This window comes from Callithrix jacchus, chromosome 2 (genome assembly GCF_049354715.1).
Source record: "Callithrix jacchus isolate 240 chromosome 2, calJac240_pri, whole genome shotgun sequence".
In the NCBI taxonomy this organism is placed as follows: domain Eukaryota; kingdom Metazoa; phylum Chordata; class Mammalia; order Primates; family Cebidae; genus Callithrix; species Callithrix jacchus.
The window spans coordinates 51,282,890-51,295,225 of record NC_133503.1 but is presented as its reverse complement, the minus strand read 5'-3'; the positions used below and the strand labels follow the sequence as shown (position 1 = coordinate 51,295,225).

Genomic DNA, 12,336 nt, shown 5'->3' with positions numbered 1-12,336 from the left:
TCTAGGGTATTGTTAATTAACATTGTTTCTTGATTTGGGTGTTAGTAGGATATATACGTTGTGAAAATTCATCAAGCTATACACTTAAAATATGGGTATTTTTCTATCTGGGTGTTAGAATTCAAAAAAAGTACAAAAACCATTAAAGTATGAAGTTGGGATTCTCTTTTAGTTGGGACATGAGGCACTTGAAGGGGACATAGGAGCAGACAAGACAAAAAGGATTTATAGGGCCCAGACAGACAAGTACCTCAAGCACCAGGAACAGATGTTTGGAGATATTTCTCTAAGCCAGGATTTGGCAAATTTTTAAAAATTAAGAACTAGATGGTAAATATTTTAGGCTTTGGAAGTCATGTGTTCTCTGTCACAACTACTCAACTCTGACTTTGTAGCATGGAAGTGCCATCACTAATATGTGCATGAATGAGTGTGGTCGTGTTTCAATAAAGCTTTATTTATAAAACAGAAGGGCCAGACTGCCCACCACTGCTCTAGACAGTGGGAGTCATGGGATATTTTTGAGCATTTAGTGAGGTAATGAAAGTTGTGCTTCAGGAAAATCACTCTTGACAGCAAATTGAAAATAGAGTGAGAGAGAAAACACCACATGCAGCCAGAAAGACGTACTGGGCAGAAGATGATGAAGATGCACTGAGTGGGGAGGAGACGATGGGGAGTGTCAGTAGCTTTCCTTTTGGACTCTGGGTGCCTCTGCAACTCCTGTCTCCCCGTCAAGGATGGAAGGCATTAACTCCACCCCACTCACTCACCCTGTCACACACATACACACAAAGAAAGTCATGATTATTTGGTAGATCAGAGTCCAGAAAACTGATTGACCTGCTCTTTCTGGAGGTGGTGCTCTCAAAGGGACACACAAACTTGACACCACTTTCTGGAGGATCTCTGTCCAACCATGTCCATATCTTTGGATGTCTTCTTTTTTTCTGGTAGAGTAGTCAGGCCTGAGCTTTATCCAGCGAGCTTGAGGAGATAGTGGGAGCAGGATGCCATCTTTCCACTGATGTCTGCTTCTTTCTTCATCAGGAGGTGGAAGTTTTCATAGTGCTGAATGGGCAAGCACCTAAGTTTGGAGGGAAAGTGGGTCATTTGGACTTCCTTCACTTTCCTCCAGGCTTCCTCTGGCCTCAACAAGATGGCACAAACACCTGGCCCATTCATTCTCACTTTGGAGTTCAAGCTCAAAAACAGCTAATTATAGTATTGTTTTTACATAATTTTTTTTCAGGAAGCTTATCAAAAGAGAAATAACTGAGTGAAAGCAGGGTTTGTACACTCTTGGGTCCTCTGGACTTACGTAATCATATAAGCCCCAACCCCTTTCCATTGAGGCGCAGTATTCCCTAGCCACAATCAAGCCACTTGCCAGGCAAGCCAGTGCTACAGGTGAGTAATAGGAAGAGTAATCTGACCTAAACTTCTGAACAGTGGGAAAATGGTTTAAGTATACGTATTTCTCAATTTCGTCTTGCCTCTCTTCTGGTATTCTTCCTGTCCTACTCCCTTTCCAGGCACAAATACACACATGCCATTGAAGGAGTTACCATGAGAGCAGGAAAAAGGAGAGAGAGCAAACCATGTGAAGTTTTCATAGCTTCTGAAAATGAAGAAGGAAAGGCATGTGGCTTCCCACCCTGAGCCATTTTCCCACAGGCAGTTTCTTTTGACCCCTCCATACTCCAGTCAGAAGCATTCACCATGTTAATAATTCCACCTGCATCAAAAAACATTACCTTCATGACCAGAAAATAGCAGCCTCATTACTGAAACCACAGCCTGCAGTCAGATGGATTTTCCCAAAGGCCCCCCAAACCTTTCCATTTTATTACCATGTCACTCCTCATTTTAACAAATATTAATCACAAAGATACATTTTTCTTGGGCTATGGATTAAGCGGCCTTTTGCAAGCACTTGGTAAAGGTTGGTTCAGGAGAGAAAGAAAAAGGAATGATTAAACTTCAAAGTCAGGTCTCTATCCTAATTTATTTATGCAGAAAGAAGGAATTGTCTGGCTTGTTGCAGATTTCAAAAACATGTTATGGACACATTCCTTTTGTGGTTAGGATGTGGTAAAGCATACTGGATAAGGGTCTGGAGTTTAAATCACCCTGGTTTCAAGCGTGGCTCCACTACTTACTAGCTGTGTAACCTTGGAGAAATGAACTCACCTTTCTGATCCTCAGTTTCCCCATTTATAAAATAGGAATACTTCCAAAGTCGCTGCGGAGTAAACATAACACGAAAGCCAGTGTCTGGCTCACAGGAAGTGCTCCACAGTTCTTAGCAAGTGTTTTTGTTGTTTTCCGTTGTCTGAATGAGACACTAAAAGCCCCATCTCACCTTATTAAAACAAGGTCCACTCAGGCTATTCTTCCTCTTTCGTGCTGCTTACAACAAACGGTCCAGTGTTTGCTCTTGCGCTTTTTTTGTCCATTGTTTTTGTTTTGTTTCAATATTCTTTGAAATCTGCAAGGGGAAAAGCAAATTGTTTTCTCTATTTCTTTTAGTGTTGAGTGGATTTATCTCCCACTTTTTGCTATATCAAAAGTAGAAGTCTTCTACTTTTGAAAGTAGAAAGGCTTTCTGGATAGTGAAGATAAATTATTAATTAGCGTCAGAATATCCCTGGTAAAGAAAAAATTCAAACTACGTGGCTCTCTTATGCAAAGACCGTGCCTCAGAGGAGCTTCGGAACTGTAGCTTGTGTCCTCGTCTGGGCTGTATAAATTCAATGTCACTCTCTCACATTGGCTCTCATCCCCTTTTTCGACCAGCAGCCTGAAATAGACCAGAAACATGCACACAATACATACTTGTGGATTATATACAGGAGAAAGAAGTCTTGTTAGCTTTCATGAGGATACAAGCTATTACTGTGGTCCTATGAGTGCTGACCTCAAAGCATTAAGTCCATAAACAGTTAAAGATGACAAGAGGTAAAACAGTATGAGGCTCAGTGTCAGGGGACCTAAATTCTAAACCTAGGTCTACCACCAAATGACTGTGGAACAAAGACCAAGTCACAATCACTCTCAGGTTTCTTAGTTATTAATGAAGACTTTAGATTGGATGTCCTCTGGGACCCCTCTTGGCTCAAATATCCTGTGCCTACACTAGTGGATTCAATACTTGTATAAAATCAAAAGTATATAACCTTTGCTTTTGGGGAATTAATTAGTAAATGTAGTCATATTATATTAAAGGGAATCCCCTCATCCCTGTCGGGAAATTTTCATCATATATCAGTTAGGTTCTTTGCCAGTAACAGACACTACTCTTAACTCTCTCATGAAAAAGAAGAGCTCAATGGGATGACATGCGGTAGTATTTGGAATTGAAGGATGAGTGAAAGTGTTATCAGTGCCATAGACTTGTGAAGTCAGGAAAGGAGAGTCTGGAGTTCTCCATGGAAGGAATTCATGAACTGTCTTTTCTCAAACAGCCTTATGATAAACCTGTTCTAGCTTTTTGCTTTTCAACCTGACTCCAGCAAGAGTGTTCCCACTATGCATTAAGCTTTAGAGGAGAACATATAAGGGGAACATGGCTGGTCTGGCTTGGGCCACGTGTCCTCTCCTGTAGTAGGGGAGTGGAGGATCCTACCTCCAGAGACACATAGAGAGAAGGGCAGATCTCTAGAGGTTGACAAAAGGGAGTCCCTTTGTAGCCTGATGACAGCCAAGGAAATTTACCTTTCACCAAGAAGGCATGACCACTGACGGTTTTGTCCTCCAGTTACCAGAAAAGGAAAAGGATCTGTCATGTTAAGCTTAAAATAGGTCACTACTGTCATGCTATGAGCAGGTTTTCTTGGGTAGTTTTTCTAAGGAGAGCATCTACCCCAGGCCAGGCCCTCTGTTTGGCGCTTAACTTTCAAACTTTTGAGAAACAGGCTTTATTAACTTCTTCCTTACAAGCAGAAACCAGGGCTCAGTGAGCCTGAGCTGTCCAAGGCTATACAACAAGCACGAAGTAAAGTGGAACGTGAACCCACATTTGGCTCCAAAGTCTGCCCCTATGCAGTGTATCTTGTGCTGATAGGATAGGGTAGCAGAAATGTTTTTCAGCCTCTGAGAAGGAAAGACCTGGAATACTGAGGACTGGCATGCAAATTTTTGCCTGGGTTTTTTCTCAGGTAGCAATACTCCTTCCAGAGAGGAGAGCCTGGAGGCAGAGAAGGAAATTCAGAGAGAATGGGGAGACTGAAGTTCTCATCTTTATGAAATACTGTTCACCCCTCTTTGGTTGCTTTCACCAAGGCTTTGGAAGTTCATAGCCTTTGATAAAAAGAAGACAACTACAATTTTTAAACTTTAAAATTGGAGAGAGAGAGAAAATGCAATAATCTTTCAATCCTCTCCAATGTTTCTACTCTTTAAGGTTAATTTATGTTCCATAAAGGAACTAGATTGAATAAGAAAAAAATAAATCGAAAACCCATCTCAAAAAGCTGGAAGTTATCTATTTCTTATCCTGAAAGGTAGTTTCCATTTCTGCTTCATTCCTATGAGGTGAAGATGAATAACCTCAAGGGTTCCTTTTCTCAAATATGGTATTGAGCCTTTCACATGTGGCTTTTGATTGAATCTGTGATTTGTCTCTTGTTAACTTGAGCCCCAGAAAACACCATGCAGTGACAGGCCTCTTTTGCTTTTCCAACCAATAGACTAAAGAATCCAAATTTCCTCTTTCAGTTAAAAACAAAAAAACAAAAACTTAAGACCTGAGAGCACAAGCGATGTTTTTCAAAGTCACCATCAGGAATATAAGGCCTTATAATATTAAAGCAAACACATACACACACACCCATGTATCTGTGTGGGTACATGTATATTCCTTGGTTTACAGTCTGACCCACTGGTACAGTGGCTACCAGAACCCAGGCCCAGGAGTATCAACTTCTATAACTGATTGCTAATCTCTGCTATGGTCACAGAAGTGGGAGTGAAAGAATATGTTTTTAAGGCTGGGTATACCTGTAACCCCCACACATTGAGAGGCTGAGGTAGGTGGATTAAGTTGAGGCCAGGAACTCAAGACCAGCCTGGCCAACATGACAAAATGCCATCTCTACTAAAAATACAAAAAATTAGCCAAGTGTGGTGGTGCATACGTGTACTCTTACCTACTTGGGAGGCTGAGAAACAGGAATCACTGGAGCCTGGGAGGCAGAGATTGCAGTGAGCCAGAATCTTACCACTGCACTCCCACATGGGCAACAGAGCAATACTCTGTCTCAAAAATCAAAAAAAACCAAAAATAAATAAATAAATGAATATGTTTTTAGTATTTGTTAACTAATGTAACAAGATTCTGATTCAAAATATATAATATCAAAATCTAAAATCTATTAAAGGGAGATGGGAGAGGAAAGAGCAGAAAAGTAGACTTGCTGCATTCTCTCACGAGACAAGACCCATAACTGTTCCTCTTCTTACAATAACAGCTTTCTTGCCCTCAGCTGTGACCCCATCCAAAATCTCACGTTGAATTGTAATCCCCATGTGCTAGGGAAGGGACATCGTGGAAGGTGACTAGATCATGGGTACTGGTTCCTGCATGCTGTTCTCATGATAGTGAGTTCTCATAAGATCTGATGATTTTTTTAAGAGGCTTTTCCCCCCTTTGCTCTACATTTCTCTCTCCTGCCACCATGTGAAGAAGGATATGTTCACTTCCCCTTCTGCCATGATTGTAAGTTTCCTGAGGCCTCCCCATCTATGTGGAACTGAGTTAATTAAACCTCTTTGCTTTATAAATTACCTAGTCTTGGTTATTTCTTCACAGCAGCATGAGAACAGACTAATACACCCTACCACTCCACTATTCCGGTCCTTTAAGCCTTTAGGGTTTTGAGGAACTTCTAAAATCCTGAGAGGAGAGTGATTGCTCAAGTTATTTCTGTTAGCTTGACATTTATCAGCGCACACCTTAATTATCAGCTAGCACCTTAATTAGCCGCTAACGCAGTGGTTCTCAAAGTCTCCTCGAACAATCACCTGGGGAGCTCTTAGCTCTCTCAATACTCAGACTACATCCCAATTAAATCAGAATGGCTGGGGAAGAAAGCCAGGCATGGGTACTTTTCAAAGATCCTCAGGTGATTTCAATGTATAACTAAGTTTGGGAACCATGGAGTTAAGATCTAAACAAGCAGTAGAGATGCTGCCCAGAAACAGAAATGACAAATGGGTGGGAGCACTAGAACCAAAGTTCTGGTTTGTACTCTGGTAGGGGGTTACCCAATTCTGGAGGAGTCAACGAAAGGCCCTCATCTGAAGACCTGTAAAGATCCCTAAGCACATATTTAAGAAAGCTGCACTTATGTAGTAAAAAGTCACTGACATAAAAGACATGGAAGAGACTTTAATTATAAACAGATGTGCACAGCTTTAGATACATGCATGAATGACAAGTGAGCTTGTTATTAGAATCACGAAATGTCAAAGGCAGGACAAGTGCAAGATATTATCAACTCCAACCCATTCGTCTTATAAATGAGGAAACTGGTACCCAGAGAGAGAAAAGCACTATGACCACTCACTAAATGCATGGTGGCTCTAGAACTTTATACAGGGTCTTCAAATCCATGTCCCACTATTGATTTCACTGTTCCATATTGTCACTTTGCTTTTTCTTTAGGACCTGACATGTCCAAAATGGAACTAATTATTCCCATACCCCAAACCCACTCTTCCCAAACTCCCAAGGGCCTTGCCCAAACTTACGATGGTCATTATTGATTTCTCCACACCCATTCATCCCTACAGTCAACCCATCAGCAAGTACTCTAGAGTCTACCTCAAAATATACCATCCCTGTCCACATCTTACCATCTTTATTGTCGTCATTTCTATTCAAAACCATTCAACTCTTGCTTGAATCATTGGGCCTCTTAACTGGGCTCCTGGCTTTCATCTCTGTGCACATTCTCCACACAGGAGCTCTGTTTGTATACTTAAATCACAAATCAGATCATGGAGCTCCCTTGCTTAGAAAACATTTCAAAGGTTCATACTGCACTTAAAATTCGAACTCCTTCCTGGGGCCTATAGGTGCTAAATGTTTGGGCTCTGTCTCTCTTGCACCTCAGCCAAGAACACTCCCCACTCACTAAGCCTCAGAAACACTATTTTTCTTCCATTCTTAAAACCTTCTGAATTCTCTCCAGCACCAGCTCTTCTGCTCATGATGTTTCCTGCCTGAAATGCTGAAATGCTGCCATCTCCCTACCCTGACTCCTTTCACTTAGCTGGCTCTTTCCCAGTCTTCAGAACTCAGGTTAAAGGGCTCTTCTCTCTCACTGAGGGCCTTAAGTTAGGTCTCTCTCCATTATTCCTCATTTTGGCCCCATTTTCACTCCTTTCTAACATTTAATAACACCTGTAATTATTTCATGTATATATTTTTTTAACCATTCTCCTCTACTAGAATATGAGCTCCACAAAGACAGGGGGGAAAGGCTCGTTTATTTATTGCTATATTTATTCCCGGTATCTAAAAGAATATCTGTTTATTGTGGAAAGGAAGGAAGAAAAAGAAGGAAGGGAAGGGAATAGCAAGGGGAAGAGGACTAGAAGGGGAAGTGGGAGGGGGAGGAGAAGGGGAGGGAAGAAAAGAGGAGAGGAAGGGAAGGGAAGGGAGTGGAAAGGAGGGGAGAAAAGAGGAGGGAAAAGGGAGGGAGAGGGGAGGAGAGCACCCAGCTAATTCTCATGCCTCCCGAGTAGCTGAGATTACAGGTATGTACCACCACACCCAGCTAATTTTTTTTTTTCTGTATCAGTAGAGATGGGGTTTCGCCATGTTAGGCAGTCTGGCCTCGAACTCCTGACCTCAACTGATCTGCCCACCTCAGCCTCCCAAAATTCTGGGATTACAGATTCAAGCCACTGCACCCAGCCACATTTCTAATAAATGAAAGAGGTTATGAAGTTAACGAAGCTCTCACTAGAGCTTTGGCTACAGCATGTGATAACTGAAGAAGTACTTACTCTTGTTTCAGTTCTGGCTCTACCATTTCTTGTGTGATATCCCTGAGCCTCAAGTTCCCCATCTGTCAAATGGGGATAATAAACCTATACTATCAGTAGAATAACAGTCAAGGATAAATGAGATCTGAGTAAAAAAGGATTTGGAGACCTCACAGTATTATCTGCTCACAGTAAAAAGAGGATTTGGAGACCTCATAGTATTGTCCATTGGAACAATTGCTATTGCTGCTAATACTATCAGCTTTATGATTTACAAAACATTCTGCTCTCTTCTTCTAGCTGCAGCATTTCTTCTTTGTGTAATAATAATGATTATGATGAGGATAAAGAGGAGGAGGAGCACAGGAGGAGCCATTGGATGGGGAGAAGAGGAAAGGATAGTCACCACTTAACGGTTACCTTCTATATACCAGACTCTTTATAGGTAGTGATTCTAATGCTCACCAACTCCCTATGAGGTATTATAAGTCCCAGTTTATAGGTAAGAAAAACCAAAGCTCAAAGACACATTAAGTAAATGTCCTCATATAAACAGTAAGTAAATAACAAGTTGGGATTCAGATGCAGGTCCACATAACTCCAAAGCTTCTATTTTTTTTTTTTTTAATCATGCCATGCTGTCTTCCTGGATTAATGGGAAAAGTATCTGGGCAGGAGTAAAAAAGTAAAATCAAGCCTCATCAGTACTCAGGCTATAGCTACATTTATGGCTGGCTAATGATTGTTGAACTTACCACTGAAGTGGCTATAAGAAATCATTTTAGACAAAGAACAGTGGGAGAGTGATCATGTTTGCATGTCCATGTTTATACACACTTTTTTCCACTGTGGTAAAATATACATAACACAAAATTTACCACTTTAACTATTTTAAAGTGTACAATTCTACGACATTAGTATATTTACAATGCAATGTTGTACAACCGTCACTACTACCTAGTTCTAAATTTTTCTAAAATCTTCAACACCTCAAAAAGAGACCCATAGTATCCATTTATCAGTTACCTCCCAGCATCCCCACCCCACCCCAGGCAACCACTAATCTTTTGTCTCTATGAATTTATGCAAGCTTTCTTAGTTCCTTCTTGTTTAATGTACAAGGATAAGACCCCTAATGGATTGATGTTCCAAAAAACAGCAGCTCCCTTGCTGCTCAAGGTTCTGCTACAGCACGTTCACCTTGCTACCCAGCGGCCGCCTACTAAATACCGAACTGAGGGTCATGGGAACTGATGAAGAGTAAGCTCTTTCCCTCAAGGGAGCCATTACCCCAGCATCTGGAGAAATCTAAGAACATCAATGCCCATTAGAAGCTGTCCAGATCTCTGCAGACAAGCCAGCATTTCAGGAACAGAGGTGGGCAGGACTGCTGGGGAACCGTGGAACAAGCAAAGACTTTGCAGTTGGACAGAGCTGAAGTTGTGTCTTGAAACCTCCATAAGTTAGTTATGTGACTTTAACCAAGTCAGTCTACCTTCGTGAGACTCTGTTTGCAAAACTACATAAACTGATATGGTAAAACTTAACTGGTGGGGGTCGAGGGGGAGGTTAAAGGGAGATTAAATAAGGCATTTAACATGTGTTTACTATTACTTTCATTCTCGGCTACCTGTCAATTCAGGAATAAGTTACATCTACTGTACATAATCTGAAAGTTAAATAATAAAGACCTGTATTTATCATATGGAGAAACAGGCATTATATTGCTTCTTCTGAAACAAAACACAAATTATTAAGTTTTAGGTAAAATCGTGGTTTCATTCCTCTCTGTGGTCACAGGTCCCGGGTCTGAAACCAGGCCCCCTGATCAGCACTCACTCCATAAAGGCTTCAATTTACCTTTCTTTATGCTGAAGAAAAGAATATTAAACATTAGCATTGCTATTATTACCACTTACAATCTACACTATTTTATACGATGGAGAAAATAAATTATTACAAACAAACTATGGTGTAGATACTGTGTTAGGTTGATTTCCAGAGTTATTTTTTACATGCTAGGCACTGTTCTGGGTACTGAGGTAAAAAGATCAATAAAACAAGAATAACATAATCAGACAGTCTTGATTCCAAATCCCCTCTACACTAACCAAATGACTTTGAACTTACTTCATCAAAGTTCAATTTGCTCCTCTATATAATAGAGATAATAGTACTAACTTCACAGGTAATTTTGAGGATGAAGTGAAATAATCTATATAAAGTATTTAGCACAGTGCACCAAGTAAGCGCTCAATTAATGTGGGCTATTAAAATGATAGCATAATTTTTAATAATAAGACGCAAAGACAATAATATACAAAGTTAAGCTCTGTTGAACAAAAATCTCTGGGAGCCTGAGTTCAGGATCATATTCTGGAGGAGGTGATATCTTATAGGATGAATATAAATAAGCAAGATGGAGACGGAAAGTCATTCCAAGAGGAGTAAACAGCATAAGCAGACGGAGGAGGGCACAAAGCAGCGCCCTGAGTGAGGTGAGGTAATGAGAGGTAGGGGAAGTGGAAACAGATGGGGCTTTGGGATCTGGGGCCACACTAAGATTTGCCTTATATCCTGAGGGCAGTGAGGAGCCACTGAAAGGTTTTAAGCACGGGAGTGACATGCTTTGCTTTACATTTTAGAAAGATCCCTCTGGCAGTTGCATGCAGGGTGAATTTAAGAAAAATAATTCAGGAAGCAGGGAGACCAATTAGAAAGCTGTGGGAATAGTTCAGATGAGAGATGATGGCAAACCGAACTAAGGCAATGGTAGCAGAGACAAAGAGGGAAAAGACTGTAAGAAAAATATTTCAAGTTGATCCAAAAGATCTGGAGACTGATTGGATTAGACATTGAGGAAGATGCTGCCTGGAGGTTTCCGACCAGGTGTCTAAATGTACCATGGGGCCCTTCACTTTAACAGGGAACATTAAAGGTGGAGAAGGTTTCAGGGAGAGGACAAAGAACTCTCTGTTTAACAGGTAGGAGACTGAGGATCAGTTGGGAGATTGGGCTTAAAGTCACCTGGGTAAAATGGCTCAAAATGAGCATCCTCATACACTCTATTGGGCAACCTCCTTCCTCTTTGCTGTACTTGAAGCAGGGGTCTTGAGTATGGCTGCATCTGAAAACCAGCCAAGGAGATTTTAAGTGTTGTAGACTAAAAATTAAACCCTAAGCCCCCCACCTGACTGAACAGACCCCTCTTGGCTAAGGGGATTCCAGAAAAAAGACTTAAAAGTGGAGTTTCTAGCCGTGATGAGACAGGAGGTAAGACACATCTCATTATATCCATTCCCTTTTGTGTTTTAACATTCACATTAAAATAAAGATCATAAGACTGACAAAATGAACTCTTCATGGTAATAAATACTGAATTATAAACAAGGCCCATACCAGACAAGGGTTTCGTCATGCACATCTACAGTTAAAGAATAAACTATGTTGTAACTGCCACAAGGTTGTTTTTTTTTCTTACTCTAGCAACCAAACACTGGCCTCCCAAGAAGCAATATTAAGATAATTATCACTCATTGCCAGATGCTGACTACCTGTCCCTCCTGTTCCACAAGCCATAGCTATACCTTTGCTTGTAAAAGAGACTGACTTCAGTAACTTTCTCCTGATATGAAGGCCACGCACTGACCATGGACTAGTTCTGGCCATTCTATGGAGGCTGTATACCTGAGTGCCCTCAGGTCCCTGCTTCACTTTTTGACATATAGGGCCTAATTGTAATGCATTTAAATGTTATGCCTCCACTGCAAGGTGACAATATGTGTCATATGTAACATGTATATTTGATTACACATGCATGCCTCTGTTCATGAATATTCATAGCTCTTCCTATAACATGTTGAATATACATTCATGGCCAACTCATTCAGCATGAATCCCTGTTGTTTTAGCAGCCCTCCCTCAAAGTGCCTGCCTTTTGGACTTCTGCAGGAGGCTATACTTCCCAACCTGTCATAATGGCCACCTTGCAAGCTGTAACACTATATAAGAAAGTCTACTCTCCTTTCTAAATTTATAAATTGCGTGATTATTAAGTTAATAATACCAATATCTGAAACCCAGCACCAGAGATTCTAATTCACTAGCTCTTGGATGGGGCCCCTGTAATGTATTAGAATCCCTTTGGTTGCAAGAAACAATTCAAATCAGACTTAGTAATTGGAAAAGTGTGTTGGGAAAATAATTGACAAGGACAAGGACAATAGGGTGTCTTATTGTGGGTAAGAATAAAATGCAGTTAAGCCTACAAAATGATGGAACCAAATACTTAAGTGCCATCAGAAGGCACGTTCTCTTCCTTTTTTCTTCTGTTCCCTGTGT

At 40.8% G+C, this 12,336-nt stretch overlaps 1 long non-coding RNA gene across 4 annotated transcripts in view; it reads right to left on the bottom strand.

The window, feature by feature from the left end:
• Nucleotides 1-239: 239 nt before the first annotated feature.
• The window catches only part of LOC144581136 (uncharacterized), a 316,017-nt gene continuing 303,920 nt past the window's right edge, over nucleotides 240-12,336 (bottom strand). For all 4 annotated transcript variants that reach the window (XR_013531664.1, XR_013531657.1, XR_013531665.1 and 1 more), the window contains 2 exons: nucleotides 2,366-2,491; nucleotides 240-1,087 (listed from right to left, as the gene is read on the bottom strand). This is a non-coding gene — a long non-coding RNA (uncharacterized LOC144581136). The remainder of the gene's footprint in view (nucleotides 1,088-2,365; nucleotides 2,492-12,336) is intronic.